At 45.2% G+C, this 7,500-nt stretch overlaps 1 non-coding gene across 1 annotated transcript; it reads right to left on the minus strand.

Moving 5' to 3' along the window:
- Window positions 1–179: 179 nt before the first annotated feature.
- LOC120847242 lies at window positions 180–1,995 on the minus strand. Its single transcript, XR_005717313.1, has one exon. It is a non-coding gene; the product is annotated as a small subunit ribosomal RNA (ribosomal RNA).
- Between the last annotated feature and the right edge of the window lie 5,505 nt (window positions 1,996–7,500).

Here is a 7,500-nt window from a genome sequence, read left to right on the forward strand (position 1 = left end):
AAGGAACGGAGGCCACCCAAAGAAAAAGGCACATCCGAACCACAGTTTTTTTTTTTTTTTTTTTTGTGCCGTCCCGACGGCATCCAAGCTTGGTCGGGATCGGCGCCAGATAAATTCGCACATCGAGTCCATTCCCCGTACAAGAGGAAGAAGACAAAACGATGCAAAATAACATCCGGTAATGATCCTTCCGCAGGTTCACCTACGGAAACCTTGTTACGACTTTTACTTCCTCTAAATGATCAAGTTTGGTCATCTTTCCAACACACCGGCGCAACCGAAAGGCCGCTCCGGGTATCGGTCCGAAGACCTCACTAAATCATTCAATCGGTAGTAGCGACGGGCGGTGTGTACAAAGGGCAGGGACGTAATCAACGCGAGCTTATGACTCGCGCTTACTGGGAATTCCTCGTTCAAGGTGAACAATTGCAAGCCCCTATCCCAATCACGAAGGAGGTTCCACGGGTTACCCAGTCTTTACAGACAGGGATAAAAACACGCTGCTTCCTTCAGTGTAGCGCGCGTGCGGCCCCAGATATCTAAGGGCATCACATACCTGTTATTGCTCTGTTTCGTGCGGCTAGGAGCCGCTTGTCCCTCTAGGAAGGGTGCAAGGTGCAGAGAACCACGCACCTATTTAATAGGCTAGAGTCTCGTTCGTTATCGGAATTAACCAGACAAATCGCTCCACCAACTAAGAACGGCCATGCACCACCATCCACCGAATCAAGAAAGAGCTCTCAATCTGTCAATCCTCCCAGTGCCCGGGCCGGGTAAGTTTTCCCATGTTGAGTCAAATTAAGCCGCAGGCTCCACTCCTGGTGGTGCCCTTCCGTCAATTCCTTTAAGTTTCAGCTTTGCAACCATACTTCCCCCGGAACCCAAATACTTTGGTTTCCCGGAAGCTGCCCGCCGAGTCATTTGAGTAACTCAGGCGGATCGCTGGTTGGCATCGTTTATGGTTAGAACTAGGGCGGTATCTGATCGCCTTCGAACCTCTAACTTTCGTTCTTGATCAATGAAAACATTCTTGGCAAATGCTTTCGCAGTAGTTCGTCTTGCGACGGTCCAAGAATTTCACCTCTAGCGCCGCAATACGAATGCCCCCGTCTGTCCCTCTTAATCATTATCCTGTATTCCAAAAACCAACAGAACAGAAACAGGATCTTGTTCTATTATTCCATGCACTGTTATTCAGGCGAATCGCCTGCGTTGAGCACTCTAATTTTTTCAAAGTAAACGCGCCGGCCAAAGCAAGGCACCTGATGAAGGGAACCAAGCCACGACAGGCATGATGTTCAGCACGGGCCGTAACGTGGTGTCCACGCACTTCCCGCCTGTAACTGAGATCCAACTACGAGCTTTTTAACCGCAGCAACTTTAGTATACGCTATTGGAGCTGGAATTACCGCGGCTGCTGGCACCAGACTTGCCCTCCAATGGATCCTCGTTAAAGGATTTAGAGTGTACTCATTTCAATTACGGGGCCTCAAAAGAGTCCCGTATTGTTATTTTTCGTCACTACCTCCCCGTGCCGGGAGTGGGTAATTTGCGCGCCTGCTGCCTTCCTTGGATGTGGTAGCCGTTTCTCAGGCTCCCTCTCCGGAATCGAACCCTGATTCTCCGTTACCCGTAAACACCATGGTAGGCGCATAACCTACCATCGACAGTTGATAAGGCAGACACTTGAAAGAAACGTCGCCGGCTCGTGGCCGTGCGATCAGCACAAAGTTATCCAGAGTCACCACACAAAACGGACCGAAGCCCGATTGATCTTGGTCTAATAAAAGCACCCGTCGCCCCGAGGGGCTTCGGGCTCACTGCATGTATTAGCTCTAGAATTGCCACAGTTATTCAAGTAGGAAGAAACGATCTAAGGAACCATAACTGATTTAATGAGCCATTCGCGGTTTCGCCTTGTTTCGGCATGTACTTAGACATGCATGGCTTAATCTTTGAGACAAGCATATGACTACTGGCAGGATCAACCAGGTAATGTTTTCGTGGTGGGTCGCCCAAAACCCTACCAACGCGCGGACGCGGGGCCACCGTCAGGCGCCCCTTACGAACCGCAAACACACACAACGCTTAGGAATTACTTCCAAATCCAAGAAGAAATGAAGCACGTTCGAGCGCGCAGCCGGAATATCCCCGACCGAGGTCGGTACCGACGCGGCAAGAAGCGCATAAATTTCTTTCTCGTCGTAGCAACAGAAAGTCGTACGCCAAAAAAAATCATTGACGACGCCTTCGCAGCGTTGCCGAGCTTTCAGGTCCCGTGAGGACGCGAGGACGCACCCCGGCCTTCGGTCAGAACGCACTCGTCATTTCGCACCGTTCGGTTAGCGCGGACGCTTCGAAACACCCTCCTCTCGCATTCGTTTTCAAGACACAGGTGCACCCGAGAACCGACCCCAACGGCAGACGCCAGAGATCGCAGGTACCTTGCTGTAACGACCATGCGGCGGAGGCAGCGGCCGAGACGGCGACGAAAGGCGTCGGCGACGTCGTCAGACGCCGCTCGCACCAATCGAACGCTCGACAGACCCCACCTCCACGTAATAGCACCGATAAGTATAAAGAAGATCCTTCAAGAGCGTTCTGTACATAGTTTATGGTTATCAGTTTCGGTGACTGACTTACTGTTTCTCACTCATGTGGCTCCTCGTTATTCAGTATCATTTATTTGTCCTTCTTTCTTTCTTTCTTATTTTTTTTCCCCTCTCTCTCTCATTATATATATATATATATATATATATGTATGTTTGTGTGTATATATATATATAAATGTTCTTTTTTTCCTGTCTGCCTCTATATATACATACATACGTACATACATCCTATCCCTATAAAAAAATTATTTCTCGCTTTGTATTAAAAACGTGCTGACCCCTGCTTGACTCTGATTACTTCTTTTTGACTTTCAGTTCATGTTAACATGGTCAACAGAAAGTTTATCGACTTTGTTATTACAAAGTAAACCAATATTTACACGGGGCGTTTCATGCGTTTTGAATTGTGTCAGAGCCGAACAATGAGCGCTATAGTAAGTGAGATTGTCACTGCTTTTAATCCGAATGCTCGCGGTATCGCGCGTGTTTACGGCAGGCTTCATAATAGGCAATTTTCTTTCTTTACACTACTCTTCTTTGCTCACTTCATTGTTTCTACCATTCGTTTCGTTTGGAAGGCCCCGCCAATTAGTTTCCGACAAAGTCCTCTCAAGGAACGAAGTGAGAAGCACGGGATTAAAAAAGAAAAAGATGCGTGTTTTCTAGCGGTTACCCGTGTCGCAAAGCGACACGACTTTCTGGCGCTTTCAACTGGGCGAGAGCCGAATAATTTACCCTACTGCACTTGCGACGGGCAGCGCTTTCAAACGGAATACTGGAAATCTCGCTTACTTTTCTGGCAAGTTTGATAGGAGACAAATATTATTCTTTTCACGCGAAATGTTCGCTCTATTTCTAATCTCTCTCTTCCGTGTCCTTGGCATGGAACGCCCGCTTCGTCTCCCACAAAGTACATCCGAGGAATCAAGTGCAAATCACGCGACTTTAAAATGTGCGTGTTTTATTATCGGTTACCCGAGTCGCTTTGCGCCACGGGCTTTCTTGCGCTTTCAACTGGGCCAGAGCCGAACAATGTACACTACTGCACTTGCCATGGACAACGCTTTCAAACGGAATACTGGAGATGTCGCGTGCTTTACTGTCAAGCTCAATAAGAGCGAATTTCTTTCTTTTCACGGGAATTATTTCCTCTATTTCTAATCTCGCTCCTTCGTTTCATTGGGAAGGAACGCGCGCTTAGTTAGCCGCAAAGCAGTCTGAATTAATCACGTCCAAAGTACAGAATTTTACAATATAGAGTGTTTTTACCGGTTGACCGCGTCAGAAAGCGTACCTTTCCGACGAGGTCTGTGTCGCTTTGACGTGAGCGGGAGCAACACCATTTGGGCTAGTGCACGCGAGATTGGCAGCGCTTCCAATTCCAGTACTGTAGATATTGCGTGCATTTTTTACACGCTTGAGGATGTGGGATTTTCTTTCTTGTGACGTGACCCGTTTGCCAAATTGTGTCTCGCTTTTTGGTATCGTTTAAGAAGCCCGTCCGCTTAATATCCTAAAAAAGAAAAAGAAAAAAAAAAGAAATTAGTAAAGAAAGACGCCCATACTTTTTTGTTGCTCTTTCTTTTATTATCTGCGCAGGATTTTAATTTGTGTAAGTTTTGTTTACCGTCCCGACTACGTAGGCGTACGTACATGCCCGTCCTCGCGCCTCGAATTGTGTGCGAGCGAAATCAATCTCCCCAAGCTAGCTTCAGAAATTGCTAGAAAATCGAACGTGAGGAAAGCCAGAGATACGTGGTTTTCACAGGTCGTGCAAGATTCATCCATAAAGTGCGATATTGCTATATATATATATATATATATATATATATATATATATATATATATATATATATATATATATACATACATACATACATACATACACATACATGATTTCTGCGACAAATAGGAAGACAAAAAGACCATGTTCAAGCATAATATAGGAACATTGACACTTTGCACACACAAGGGAGGTCAAATGGCAGGTTTTTCTTCCTTGTGCAGGAAACTTTATTGCAATGTCAGAAGGGGAGTTCCACTCTAGAATTGTGCGCTCAATAAAGGAGGAAAGGAAAATGCACTTGAAAACCTTCACAGTTCAAGTAAGAGGACATTTCGAAACGACAGTTTGTTTTCTTGCAGGGAGGAGAAGAGGGGAGAGAGGGAGGGAGGGAGGGAGGGAGGGAGGGAGGGAGGGAGGGAGGGAAGGAAGGGGAGGGGGGGGGTGCCATGCACGGTGGAGACCAGAGTGTCGAACCGAAAACCGAAGCGAACGAAAAACCGGAACCGAGGAGTTAGTTTCAGCCGAACCGAAACTGACCCGCCAACTTGGAACTGTACGGAAGAAAATATAACTGTCTATTAGTCTGACGATGAATAGAAGTACAAGGGTGTACGGCAGGGATAGCTGAAAAAAAAAAAGGCTCTATGGACTTGGAGCGGCAGCCCAAAGTCGATGACGACGAAAAAGAAAGCACACAGTTTCGGAAAACAGGCGGTGAGAAAGCGACAAATTAAGTAGCCGTCATGTCGAGTAGATTGCTTAGCTCTATTTAAGATGAAGGAAAAAAAAAAGTAGCACAATTGATGCTTACTTGCTAAATTGAATCAACCATTATCTTGTAAAGAAAAAAAACCTCAAATGCCAATCACCTGTATTTTAGGCGACCCAACAGACTGATAACTTTTAAATTCAGGCTAAAATATAACACAAAAAAACAAAAAAAAAAAACAACAACAACAACAAGGAAAGACAGATATGTATGTAGCTTGTCATTTACTGCTCCATCAAATTTAAATAAAGCAATTTATTTCTCGGTACCTGAAAATAAGCGAACTCTACAAATGAATGGAAAGCTACCCGTTTGCACTCTTGAAATAGTGCCTATTGCGAAAAGAAGCACGAGGTAAATATAATATCACTTTAGCTTCTTCTTTTTCTTTTTAATACGGTACGCTGTTGGTTCATCTTAGTAAAAGATATAAAATAGCGCAAAAAAGACGAGAACAAGGAGTATACAGGACAGAAACTCACTTTCAACTAGTTTTATCCAGGAAAAGTAAACATACATATATAGCTTTTATTCACGATAAGTGCCGAGGGCAGCCGAGAAGGCGGCAATAGCCCCGGATGGTTTGATCGTGCTGGGAGACACCAGCATTCCAGCTCAAATATCTTCTGCCCTTAAGAATATGTGCTGCTTTGCCTGTCGTGTGTATATACATGTTCACTTTTCCTGAATGAAACTAGTTCAACATCAGCGCCTGTCCTGTATACCTCTTGTTCTTCTATTTGTTGTGCTATTTTAATGTCCTACATTACTTTTGTGCTCCCGCAAATCGAAGCAAGCAAACCAATAAAAAATTCGGTTCGATACTCTGGTGGAAAGTAAAAGCTTAGAAAGAAAGAGGAAAAAAAGAAAAAGGAAAACATTACTACAATAATGATAAGCAGGAGGAGGTAGAGGAGGAGAACAAGAAGGCTAATAATGTGGAAAAAAAGACACGACCCAAATAAATCAATACAAAGGATGGTATAAGTCATGCATACTTACCACATGTAAAATTAAAAAAAAAAAAAAAAAATGGAAAAAAAATGTGTATTTATATATATATTTTTTTTTTCTTTTATCCAGAGGCTTTGGCGCACGAACAGCACTGCACTGCACTGCACAACACAACACAACGAGAGACTTTCCACAAGCACACCACTGCGTACGAGGACAGGACCACGTAGAGCTGCACGAAAACAAGCGCCGTAACTTAATAAAAAAAAAAATCCTTTCACTGGACGGACGGCACAAGAACGGAAACTGCTCAAAGAGCGCACACACACACGACACATATTAATGAATTAATAAGGGGCACAAGTAGAACCTTGTTGGGCGATACGTAGGACACGGCACCCCCACCAGAGGCCTTGCACAAGCACAGCACTGAGCACTGAGCAGCACGTAACAGGACAGAAATGACGTCCACGCTGAGTAGGCCGAAGGCAGGGAATTACGGACGCACGCGAGGTCACCCACAGGCACTTTCACCGGAACCACGCCACAACACCACGCTGCAGAGCGCGCACTGCAAAGCGAAACCATGCGCTCACCTTCGGAAACCACGGAGGGCGGGCGGCGCAGAGAAGCAAAAGGACGTCGAAAGCACATCGCGATGAAGCGGCGGCGAATGAACACTACTCACTGGTGGAAATGGATATCTCCTCAAGCGAAAACATGCAATGACCACGCATGGTTTAAGATGCACGTGGGAGACGCGCACACTTTCAGAAACCAGGTACGCCGACGCACGCGGGCAATAAGACGGACAAAACGCGTCGAAAATACATCGCGTGCAAGCAGCGCCGACTGCATACTACTCACGGCTGCAAAGGTTTCTTACAAGTTTGCACTCCAGAATCTTAATGCGTTGGAAAGCGTCCGAGCTCACCAAGAACTATCACTCCGCAGGAACAACGCAAAACAAAGCGAAAAAAAAAATAAAATAAAATAATAATAATAATAAAAAAAAGAAAAAACAGTGTAGGAGACCGCTAGATGTATGAAAACGCCGTCAAACTTTGTAAACAGAATTTGGAAAATAAGTAGCGCCGCCAGGTGGTCGGCGCCGAAATAGATGCGGAGGCGCGCCTAAATTGTTTAAATATTTGCTATTTATATGACGAGACGACGTAATGTAAAATCAAATCAATTAATTTAAACAAAAAGTAGAAACTAAAAAAAAAAAAAAATGAAAAACAAATGAATGAATAGTGGCGTCATCTAACGAACCTAAAGCGAGGCTCCGGTTTTCGAGCCGTTAACTGCGCAGCGCCATCTGGTTTGGATGGTAAAAGACACAAAAATACGCCAGTGACAATGCTACGCGAGAGTCG

This window comes from Ixodes scapularis, unplaced genomic scaffold (genome assembly GCF_016920785.2).
Source record: "Ixodes scapularis isolate PalLabHiFi unplaced genomic scaffold, ASM1692078v2 ptg001158l_1___fragment_3__unscaffolded, whole genome shotgun sequence".
Classification (NCBI taxonomy): Eukaryota; Metazoa; Arthropoda; class Arachnida; order Ixodida; family Ixodidae; genus Ixodes; species Ixodes scapularis.